The sequence below is a fragment of the Choloepus didactylus genome, chromosome X (genome assembly GCF_015220235.1).
Source record: "Choloepus didactylus isolate mChoDid1 chromosome X, mChoDid1.pri, whole genome shotgun sequence".
NCBI classification, from domain to species: Eukaryota; Metazoa; Chordata; class Mammalia; order Pilosa; family Megalonychidae; genus Choloepus; species Choloepus didactylus.
In genome coordinates, this window is record NC_051334.1 from 29,459,308 (window position 1) to 29,472,160 (window position 12,853).

A 12,853-nucleotide genomic window follows, 5' to 3' on the forward strand; every position below is an offset into this window, starting at 1 on the left:
ATTTGACTGTCTACCAAATACTATTTTTAAACAATGATCGTTATCTTCATTTCTGAAAGTTTTCTCATCAAACTCAGTAGAATATTTTGGGAATATAGGGAATGGAGATCTATGGGGTATAACTATTGCTACTGATTATGTTACAAACTCATCAGAATGCGTGAACCTAGATGATATTTGAAATTATTCACTTCTTTCAACATGCCCTCCATTATACAAAGCACTGTTGCAACACTTTTGGCATCCTCTTCAGAGTCATTTTACCAAACACATAAGCAAAAATTACATGGTCTCACTGTAGAAACAGTTCTCCCTATAAATTTCTCATCATAGCTGCTAGAATGATCCTTTCTAAATCTAAGCCAGATCATAGTGCTTCTCAGTTCACAGTCCAGCAATGGCTCCCATCTCACTCTGAATAAATGCTGAAGTCCTTACAATGGCCCGCCAGTCCCTCCATAATCAGCCCGGTTACATCTCTGACCTCCTCTCCTATCACTTCCTCCTGGCTCAGCTCCAGCCCCACTGGGGTCGCTGCCCTTTCTCAAACAAGACATGCATGATCCTACCTCAGGGACTTTGCTTTAGCTGTGCACTTTGAATCATTTTTTCACTGAATATCATTTGGGTAACTCCCTCACTTCCTCAAGTCTTTTCATAGACTTCACCCTCTTAGTGACATCTGCTCCGACCACTCTATTTAGGACTGTCATCTGCTCACCTCTTCCTGCCCCCTGACTGCAGCTCTCCCTATCCTCCTTAACCTCACTCTACTAAGCATTTTTTTTTCCATTGCACTTACCCTATTTTATAGTACTATTTAATTGATTTGTTTATTACATTCATTGTCTATTGGCTGTTTCCCGCAGCTAAAATTTAAGTTCTACAAGGACAGAGTTCTTTGTTTTGTTCACTAATATATCTCCATCACTAAGGAGAGTGTCTGGCACACAGTCCACACTCAAAAATATATTTGAATGAATGAATGACTTCATAAATATTTCTCTTTCTAGAACTACAAAATTCTATTTCTCCTATTTTAACACTGATTTCTCATAGTTTCCAAATATCAAGTGACAAAATTGTATAATTATGGGTGGAAAGGCCCTTGGCAGTAATGTAGCACAATTATGCCTTTTTATATAAGTAAACCATGATCCAGAGAGATTAAGTGACAGCACAAGGTCAACCGGCTAATTTATAGCAGAACTAGGACTAGAAGACAGGTTTTCAGATTCTCAGTCCATCTACAAAGTATCATGATTTCCAATACTAGGGATATTCAGAAGAAGGTGCCACTGTCTTTGACAGTTACACCAGAAGAAAAGATGCCAACATATTTTCAGCTACCACAGGATCACTGGAATAACTGGATAGCCTCATGAGCAGCATGAACTTGAAAGGGTAAATTTAAGAATATTTCTTTAAAATAGAATCACATTAATTTAGAAATACTTCACATATCCCCTCTCACTAAACTAGTTTTTAAATATGGTGCTCTGCTTGGAGAAGATATTAAGTATTTCTAGAAAAAAATTAGGATCTTATAAATACATAAACTAATCCTTGATCATTTTCAACTTCCTTTATTTTTTTCTGTTGCCTGGGCTCTACTTTATTCCCTTGTTGACAGCTGTGGTCTTAATGTGCATCTTTGAGAAAATAGATATTTTTTGCTCCAAACCACTTTTATCTTTGGCTTATTAGAAGCAACCATATATCATAGCCTGGGGAAAGAAGATAAAATAGGGCATCCTTCTTGCATATAAATCATGGCTTGTGGATCATCGCTGTTAATTAAAAATCCTCACAAGGCTCAATTCAACATGATGGAAGCTTAGGACATCCTTGCTAAAGGACAAACCTGGAAGGAAAAGTATCTTTAAATTTCCATGAAAAAGTAAGTAGGATTGGGTCATTATGTCTCCTGATTCCAGAGACAGGGTTAACATTTCTTTTGCATATTATACTGCAACATAATCTGTTGCTAATTGTATGTGAACATGCTAACTCCTTAGTGCAGTTGGGTTAAAATTTTGTTTGAGTAAAATTTGCTTGTTTTACTATGGTCTGGAAACATCATAATCTTAGTATTAACTGGTGATAGGAAATAGCACACAGCCTTGATCATATAATGTGTGAATTTCACAGGGGCAGGGCAATATAGGCAGAATTTTCACCATCCCATTTTAGTGACATATTCAAAAAAGAGGCCATTAGCCTTGAGTTTGGTTTGCATGGTTATTTGATACTCTTAATGCATAAAGGAGAATGGTTAGTGTAGATGCCTTTTCAAAGTATGAATGGATATTTATTTTAGGGTTGTGATTACTTATGTTTCTGGTTGGTGCCAGTCAGGTCAATAGGATTATATTCCAGAAATTGATTTTTCCCCCAATGAGTAAATAATGAAGTAATTTAACCTCATCTGCTTCGTAATCTAAAACCTTTCACTTGTACCGTGAGGAAAGGCAGCTGCCTTCACTTGAGATGTGCTCGTCCACAAGGCCAATAAACACCTTCGGGTTTTATATGAAGGTCATGCAAAGCTGATCATTCAGGAAATGTGTATGGTTGAAGTGCATCTTCTGTTCCTTGCAGCCATCAATCCTAGCTTTCAGAAATGGCTCCACTTATGTTAAAGGGTGAACACAATACTGCATTAATCATGAACATGGTTGCTGCCCTGAGAATTTCTCTTTCATTTATTTTAACTTAAGTGTTTATTCAGATACTAGCATGGAAAGAAAACAGCACTTGGCTGGAAATGAAAATGAAAAAGCAGGTGGAAAATAGTGACTGTTCAGATTATGAATTATCTAAACTTGCTTTATACTGTGCTTGTTATTTTATTACTGCACAATCTGTGGCTTCTTCAGGGATCCTAACACAACTGGAAATCACAATTAAACTTAAATATTTTGACTCTATTGTCATGGTTGAAGTTACCTCATAGCAAAGAGTAGTCTCATTTTCTTCATACTTCACGTGGCAAATAATAACACTGATATCCAACATGAATACACATTTACTGTATGCCAGACAGAGCATTAAAACTTAACTTTCATTATCTTGTTTAATCTTTTTAGGATCAGGAATCTAGCTACAGAGGTTTCAGGAATTAAGGTCAGGCCACCAGATTCTAAAATCTAGGTGCTTGACCATTAGACATCACTGCCCCCTGTGGCCAAGTAAAATTGTCCACCTGGATGTCCATATCCACAGCTACTATTAATCAGCAAAAATACTGTTATCCTCCAAGTCATTCTTCTACTATCCATGAGCTAGGCCCCCTGTGCAGAATATTGGATTGTATAAGAGAGGTAGCTCTTGGGAGCTTCCCATTCATTTGAAAAGATAAAAAGAGAAAGAGCTTAAAAGCACCTTAAAAAGTGATATCTTAATTGAAAAATATTTTCCCTTTCCTTCTCTGATTTATAGAAATTGATAGTATGTTCCCTATTTAATAAAATTTAAAACTGATGCAATTTTGATTACTCCATTTTATTTTTGGCTGTTTATGTTTGTTAGTGAAAGAATATATTTATTATATTGAAAAGCAAAATAATAAAATCTGTCCCTACTAATGGATAATACTCTAATATTTGAGGTTGAGGTTAAGTGACTTGTGTGAATAAAGTGTAAATTCTGAGAAGGGTTATGTGTAAGTAAATGGCCTTAACAAAAATATTTCTCTCATTTATTTCCCAAACATCTGTTGGGTACCCACTGTATATTCCAGGTAATGTGCTTACCACTAAGACAGACCCGTAAGTTCTAGGTTAATTGCCTTTCTTACCTGCTCCCAGAGACCATTAGACTTCCCCCAAAATATATTTTAATGTGCTGCTTCTTTGTCTTATTTCCCACTAGAATCACAAATGCCTAATAGAATGTTCAGCACACACCGGGTGAGGGAGAGAGAGGTTGATCTCACCTTACCTGCATTCTTCTATTCTTCCTGAGCACACATAGCAAGACTCAATTCCAAGCTCCATTGCAGTTAGGTGTGGACATGTGTCTGAGTACTGGCAAATGGGATGTAGGCAGAATGGATGGGTCTCTTCCAGGGATAGCCCATAGAAATCTTCCACTCATGATTCCCTTTCTCTCCATCCATAGACTGAATTGAGAAGACTTCAAGGACCTCAAGGAGAGCAGAATAACAAGAGAGAAAGAGCCTGGATTCCTGAATGACTGCATGGAGCAGAGCCACTCCTCCCTCTGGACAGTCCACATTGGAGTTAGAAATGAATGAAAAATAGTTTTTTATTGTGCTAAGCCAGAAATTCCCAGGTTTATATGTTGCAGAAGCTGCACTTATTTACCTTAACAGGGGAATGAATGAAAGAATTAAAGAGATAGAACTCCTGTCATCAAGGACTCTCAGTTTAGTTTTTGAGTTTCAGAAATAGCCTCAGCCTTCCTATTTGAAGATCCTTTCAGGAATCATTGGGTAGTTAAAAATATGAAATAAACTAGGCAACTTAGATGAAATGGACAACTTCCTAGAAAAGCATGAACAACCAACATTGACTTGAGAAGAAATAGACAACCTCAACAAACCAAACACAAGTAAAGAGATTGAGTTAGTCATCAAAAAGCTCCCAAAAAAAAAATCCCAGGACCAGATGGCTTCATATGTGAATTCTACCAAGCATTCAAGAAAGAATTAGTAATACTGCTCAAATACTTCAAAAAAAATTGAAGACAGGGAAAAACTATGAAGCCAACATTGCCCAGATACCAAAGTCAGACAAAGATACTACAAAAAGAAAATTACAGACCATTCTCTTTAATGAATATAGATGCAAAAATCCTCAACAATATACTCGCAAATCGAATCCAGCAACACATTAAAAGAATTATACACCACGACCAGGTGGGATTTGTTCCAGGTATGCAAGGCTGGTTCAACACAACAAGATCAGTTAATGTAATACACTACATCAATAAATCAAAGCAGAAGAAACACATGATCATCTCAATCGATGTAGAAAAGGCATTTGACAAAATTCAACATCCTTTCTTGATGAAAACACTTCAAAGGATAGGAATAGAAGGGAACTGTCTCAATATGATAAAGGCAACATATGAAAAACCCACAGCTAACATCATACTCAATGGGGAAAGACTGAAAGCTTTCCCTCTAAGATCAGGAACAAGACGGTATGCTTACTGTCACCATTGTTATTCAACATTGTGCTGGAAGTTCTAGCTAGAACAATTAGACAAGAAAAAGAAATGAAAGGCATCCAAACTGGAGAGAAAGAATTAAAACTTTCACTTTTTGCATATGACATGATCCTATATGTAGAAAATCCAGAAAAATCTACAGCAAAGCTACTAGAGCTAATCAATGAATACAGCAAAGTGGCAGGCTACAAGATCAACATGCAAAAATCAGTAGTGTTCCTATACACAAGTAGTGAGCAACAGGAGGAGGAAATCAAGAAAGAAAATTTCTTTTACAATAGCAACCAAAAGAATCAAGTATTTAGGAATAAACTTAATCAAGCCACAAAAGACATATACAGAGAAAACTACAAGAAACTGCCAAAAGAAATCAAACAGGGCCTAAAAAAATGGAAGAACATACCATGTTCATGGATTGGAAGAATAAATATACTTGTCAATTTTACCTAAACTGATTTATAGATTCAATGCAAAAATTCAATTAAAATCCCAACAACTTACTTTGCAGAAAGAGAAAAACCAATAACCAAATTTATTTGGAAGGGCAGGGTGTCCTGAATAGCCAAAAATATCTTGAGAAACAGGAACAAAGTGGGAGGTGTCACACTATGTGACTTTAAAGCATACTACAAAGTTACAGTGGTCAAAGCAGCATGGTACTGGCATAAACATAAATATACCAACCAATGGAGTTGAATTGTATGTTCAGAAATAGACCCTCTCATCTATGGACAATTGACCCTTGATAAGGCAGTGAAGCCAATGCAACTGGAACAGAGCAGCCCCTTCAATAAATGGTGTTTGGAGAACTGGATATCCATATCCAAAAGAATGAAAGAGGACTCCTATCTCAAACCTTATACAAAAATTAATTTGAAATGAATCAAAGACCTAAACTTTAGCAGAATATGAAGGTAAATAGCTTAAAGATCTTGTGATAGGAGGTGGTTTCCTAGACCTTACACCCAAAGCATGAGCAATCAAAGAAAAAATAGATAAATGGGATTTCCTCAAAATTAAGCACTTTTGTACATCAAAGGACTTTGTCAGAAAAGTAAAACGGCAGCCTACACAATGGGAGACAATATTTAGAAACCATATATCAGATAAGGGTTTAATACCCAGAACATATACAGAGATCCTACAACTCAACAGTAGAAAGAGGAACAACCCAATTTAAAAATGGGCAAAAGCTCCCCCCTACGTGGGACCCGACTCCCAGGGGTGTAAATCTCCCTGGCAGTGCAGAATATGACTCCCGGGGATGAATGTGGACCCAGCATCGTGGGACTGAGAGTATCTTCTTGACCAAAAGGGGGATGCAAAATGAGATGAAGTAGTTTCAGTGGCTGAGAGATTTCAAATGGAGTCGAGAGGTCGCTCTGGTGGACATTCTTATGCACTATATAGATAACATGTCTTAGGTTTTAATGTATTGGAATAGCTAGAAGTAAATACCTGAAACTACCAAACTCCAACCCAGCAGTCTGGACTCCTGAAGACAATTATATAATAATGTAGATTACAAGGGGTGACAGTGTGATTGTGAAGACTTTGTGGATCACACCCCCTTTATCTCGTGTATGGATGAGTAGAAAAATGGGGATAAAAACTAAAGGACAAATGGGGTGGGATGGGGGTATGATTTGGGTGTTCTTTTTTCACTTTTATTTTTTATTCTTGTTCTGGTTCTTTCTGATGTAAGGAAAATGTTCAGAGATAGATTGTGGTGATGAACGCATAACTATGCTATCATACTGTGGACAGTGGATTGTATACCATGGATGATTGTATGGTGTGTGAATGTATTTCAATAAAACTGAATTTAATTTAAAAAAAAAAATGGGCGAAAGACATGGAGAAACACTTTTCTGAAGAGGAAATACAAATGGCTCAAAAACATATGAAAAGATGCCCAACTTCACTGGCTATTAGGAAAATGCAAATCAAAACCACAATGAGATATCTTCTCACAACTACTAGAATGGCCAATATCAAAAAACCCCAGAGGATTACAAGTACTGGAGAGGATGTAGAGAAAGAGGCATACTTTTTCACTGCTGGTGGGTGTATTAGTTAGGGTGCTCTAGGGAAACAGAAACAACAAGAAATACCTGTAAATATAAGATTTTATAGAAGTGTCTCACGCAACTGTGGGGATGCACAAGTCCAAATTCCGTAGGGCAGATAGCAAACTGGCAACTTCAATGAAGGTGTTTGATGAATTCCTCAGGCAGTGAACTGGCAACTCCGATGAAAGTGTTTGATGAATTCCTCAGGCAATGCTTCACTGGCTATCCGAAGAAGAAGTGAAGGTCCTCTCTCTCTCTTCCTTAAAAGTCTTCAACTGATTGGATTAAATCATGTTGATTGAATTCTCTCATTGTGGAAGACATACCCTTCATTGATATAATCAGTCACAGCTGCAGTCAATTGACTGATGATGTAATAAAGCAGCCTTGTGGTTTATCAACCAGCCACAAATGTCCTTGCAGTAATGGTTAGGACAGTGCTTGCCTGAACAGATACCTGGACACCATCACCTGGCCAAGCTGACACACAAACCCAACCATCACAGTGGGAACGTAAAATGGTGCAGTCACTCTGGAAGGCAGTATGGCAGTTCCTCAGGAAGCTAAGTATAGAATTGCCATATAATCCAGCAATTCCATTACAAGGTATATACTCAGAGGAAGTGAAAGCTAAGACACGATCGGACATTTGTAAACTGATGTTTATTGTGGCATTATTCACAATTGCCAAGAGATGGTAATAGCCCAGATGTCCATCACCAGATGAGTGGATAAACAAACTGGGGTATGTATATACAAATGATGGAATATTATGCAGCTGTAAAACAAAACAAAGGCACAGGACATATAACAACATGGATGAACCTTGAGGATGTTATGTTGAGCGAAGTTAGTCAGAAACGAAAGGACAAATACTGTATGGTCTCACTAATATGAAATAACATTAATGAGCAAGCTTTGAGAGTTAAATCTGAGAACACAGGTTATCAGGAGATAGAAAGAGGGTAGAGATCAGGCATTTGATGCTGAAGGAGTCTAGAATGTTCAACAGGATTGATTGTATAGAAACAGAAATGTATAGCATTACTGTGTAATGGTAGCACAATATTGTAAGTACACTGAACAAAGATGTCTGTGAGTAAAGCTGAAAGAGGAGGGCTAGGGCATGTATGACAGCAGAAGGAAAGATAGACAATAAAGACTAGGACTGTATAACTTAGTGAAACCTAGAGTGGTCAGTGATGGCAACTAAATGTACAAATATAAAGATGTTTTTACATGTGGGAGAACAAATGAATGTTAACCTTGCAAGGTGTTGAAAAAGGGATGGTATTGGGGAAAAAATATAATCAATGCAACCTGGAGTCTATGGTTAACAGTAACATTGTAATATACCTCCATTAAATGTAACAAAGGCAATATAGCAAAGCTAAATGTCTATGAGGAGGTGATATAAAGGAGAGGTATGGGATTCTTGGTAGTGGTGTTGTCTGACATTATTGTATTGTATTGTATTGTAATTTTTTATCTTTTTTTATTATTCTATTTGTAAATTTTTTGGAGTAATGAATATGTTCAAGTGCTGATTGTGGTGATGAATGCACAACTATATGATGATACTGTGAACAATTTATTGTATACCATGGATGATTACATGGCATGTGAATATATTTCTATAAAATTGCAAGGAAAAATATAAACAGAGGGATACAATTGTTGGAGAAAACATGGAGAGAGGGATGTACATATTTACTGTTGGTTAGGAGACAGAATGGTATAGCCTTTCTGGAGGACAGTGTAGGGGTTCCACAAGAAGCTAAGTATATGGGTGCCATAAGGTCCTGCAGCCTCATTATGGGGTATATACTTGGAAGATCTGAGAGCAGGGACACAAATGGACATTTGCACACTGGTGTTTATGGTGGCAGTATTCACAATTTGCAATGGATGGAAGTGGCCTAAGAGTACATAGACTGATGAACAGAATGGTGAACTGTGGTGTACGCACGCAATAGAACATTGAGCAGCTGCAAGAAGGAATGAATCTGTGAGAAAGGCAACTAGGTGAATGGATCTTGAGTACAGCATTTTGAATGAAGTATGCTAGAAATGAAAAGACAAATATTATAATGTCTCACTAATATGGACTAACTATAATGTGTAAACTCTGAGAATTGAATCTTAGAGCACAGCTTATCAGGGAAATGCTTACGGTAAAGGTCCCTAGACTGCAAGCTCTTAAACAGCAGTCACATGTATTTCTGAGTTTTAATGGTTACCTCCAAATTCTGAGATACTGTGCTCTTTGTGTATAACTTGGTCACCTGAAACTCAGAGCTAGAGCTTGGCAGCTATGAATGTCAGTATTACCTCATACAGCAAATGTTTAAAAAGCTGAAAAAGAGTTTAGACTTCAATTAGAGATATGAATGAAGTGGATTTGGTTAGGACTAAGGCAAATCAGGCCAAAGGGTAAAGGACATTATTGTCTGTGTCTTAAAACTTCCCTGAAAACATCTGAACTGTGTCCGGCGCTTCTCCGCCCCGCCTCGAGTCCTCGGTCGGCCGGCGATGGGGACCAGAGAGATAAGGGGAGAGAGGGTGCGGACAACGTCTTACCCGGAGCACTTGTGATCACTCAGGACTCGCGGTGGTAAAGCAGATAAACTTTTAATGGGACTAGGCAATCATCATCTTTACAGGTTCCACCCGGGGCGAGACACCTCGGGGGAGAACAACCTCGATGCGGCCGTCAGGTACGGCTCCTTGTGGGCTGTCTCTCCGAGCTTTGCCCGGGAACTTTCTTATAAACCTTGCGTGTATCCAATGGGCTAACGCCACGCACACAAGCATGATTGGTGAATACAGCGGGTGGTTACATACATCAGAAGCCGGAAGCAGGATGTGGGCGCCATCTTGGCACCACTCGATGGGCGGGGGGAACTCAAGGGCAGGCTGCAGCTTGTCTACTAGGCCAAATCCGGAAGGTGGCTGCTCACATCTCCCCCTTTTTTGTTTTTTATGCCCCAGTGTCTCCAGTGATGAATGTGCTCCCGTGGACCAAGATGGCCCACAACGTATTTTTTGGTGCTTTGGGGAGTCTGGACTAGGTCCCGGCCATACCAAGGTGGGACCTCTGGCACCGACCAGAATGCTCACTTCATATAGAGACCGGAGAACCCGTGAGCCGGAAACCACGTGGCCCTCCTTGCAGTACTCAGTCTCGCAACTGGGGGACAGGAGGATTAGGAGAAGGTAGCCAGTGCCGAGGGCATCACTAGGAGCCTCTGTGCAAACGCCAAGGGTCCCGTCTGGCCACAACTAGGACTCTGCGTAAGAGGTCCACCTGAGACAAAAATTAGGGCCACTGGTACCGAATGTTTATATACGAGATTTTTTCATATACTTAGCTGCGAACCTTACCCCCGAATGCCCAGCTTCGAGTGGTTGGGATGGGTGCTGGGCAGAGGGACTATAGTTATCAGGAGGGTTACAGGCAGAGGACATGGCCATTAACACGTAATTGCTGTTGTCTTTGAAACAAACGCTCCAGCAAACTCTTAACAAGGATCAAACCTACTAATAACCCCACAGCAAGAAGAACCCAGTTGGTCAGATTAGGCCAAGAGAACCAGGAGGGAAAAAAGGTCAATATTCCTGGCCCTCTTCCCGGTCTGCTGGGGAGTGGTCGACACCGTCGACATCATTTGACCGCTCATCACGCGAGTTGAGGACTGGATCCAACAGGTCACGTTGGGGGTTTAACGACCCGTCAGGCTGCAGTTCTTTGGTGTTCTCAGGCGACTGCACGGTTCTCACCAATCTCTCCGGTACCCACACTGGTTGGCGTCCTGGTTCCTGGGGAAAGACACAAACAGAGCCTCTGGCCCAGCTGAGCACTGGGTCAGGACCTTTCCATTGCCCCGACAGAACATCCCTCCAACGGACCAGGCCTCTATGCGGAGGACCTGGGGTGGTATGTTGTAGGGCAGGCGTCATGGTTGATGCGTTTTCATTTAAATAATTGTATGTAAATAGGGCGGCAGACAATTGGGCCCTGGGGGACAGACCATGACCTATTCCCTCCTTTTGCTTTTGCAATAGTTCTTTAATGGTCCTATGCGCTCTCTCGATGACACCCTGCCCCTGAGGGTTGTATGGGATGCCGTGTTTTAGGTTAACTTCCATAACATCACAAAACTTTTGAAAAGCTTTGCTAACGTAAGCCGGGCCGTTGTCTGTCTTAAAGCAAATTTTGAGGCATCCTCAGGGTGAAGTGGGATAGAAAAGAAGCAATCTCTAATGTCTATGACAACAACAGGCCACCGCTCCGGCAGAGTTGAGAGAAGGGGCAACCCCATCTGGACAGGTCCTAGAGGCTCCATGCAACTATTTATGGCCCTCAAATCATGTAAAAGCCTCCACGCACCTGATTTCTTTTTGATGACGAAGATAGGGGTGTTCCAGGGTGACGTGGAAGGGACGATGTGCCCCCTCTCCAACTGATCTGACACCAAAGCATGCAATGCTGAAAGTTTTTCCTGAGGTAAGGGCCACTGAGGTACCCAGACTGGAGCCTTAACTTTCCATGTTAACTTTATAGGTGTAGGCGAGTATGCACCCTCAGTGGCCCCTAGGAAAAACCCAGGCCTTGTCTACCGGGGTTAGAGTCAGCCTGAATGGGCTTCACGCGCCCTTGCAAGGAGGCTCCCAGCCCCCTGCCCGGGACATATCCCATTCTATTCAGCAACTGTTTAGAAGTTGGAGAGTAACCAGTGGTTAAAGTCACGTCCATTTGAGCTAGAATATCTCTTCCCCATAACGAAACAGGCAGGGCCAGCACATAAGGCTGAAAACTGCCTTGATGCCCTTCCTCATCCTCCCAATGGAGAGTAATGGCGCTCACCATGGGCGCTGAGATTTGGCCGATCCCTCTGATGGTGTCTTCCGCTTGGTTCGTTGGCCAAGCGGGGGGCCAATCTTGCTGTCTTATAATCGACCTATCGGCTCCAGTATCTAACAGACCTAGGAAGGCTCGGCCTTGTACTTTAAGAGTCAGCATGGGTCGAGACTCTAGGGACATCTGAAGACCCTCAAAAACTTCTCCGGAGGACCCAAATCTTTTATTCCCCCTCTGTCCTGGCTTGCTTGGAAAGACTGAATGCAGGCTGGGCAAGAGCAGAAGCTGTGCCAACCTATCGCCCTCTGCAATGACCAGAGTGCCCTGCAGAGACTGCACCATAACCTGGACATTACCCGTGAAATCTGAGTCTACAACACCTGGCACAATTGTTAATCCTCTTAACGCTATGGATGCTCTCCCTAATATAAGCCCCACGGTTCCTACTGGAAGGGGCCCCCTGAAAGAGGTCCCCACCAATTGGACTCCCATAGCTGGGGTTAGCACGAGCCCGGAGGTGGCACGGAGGTCCAATCCTGCTGATCCGGGAGATGCGCGGGTCTGGATGGGGGCCGCATCGTCCGTTGGTGTGTTTGGGGGCCCACCGCAAGGGTGGACCCCCCCTGCCCGTTTTTTGAATCTTGCTCAGGACGACCAGAAAGGCGTACTCCTTGCGCATTGAAGACTGACTTACAGTCCTCGGCGCGGTGAGGCCCCTTGTGGC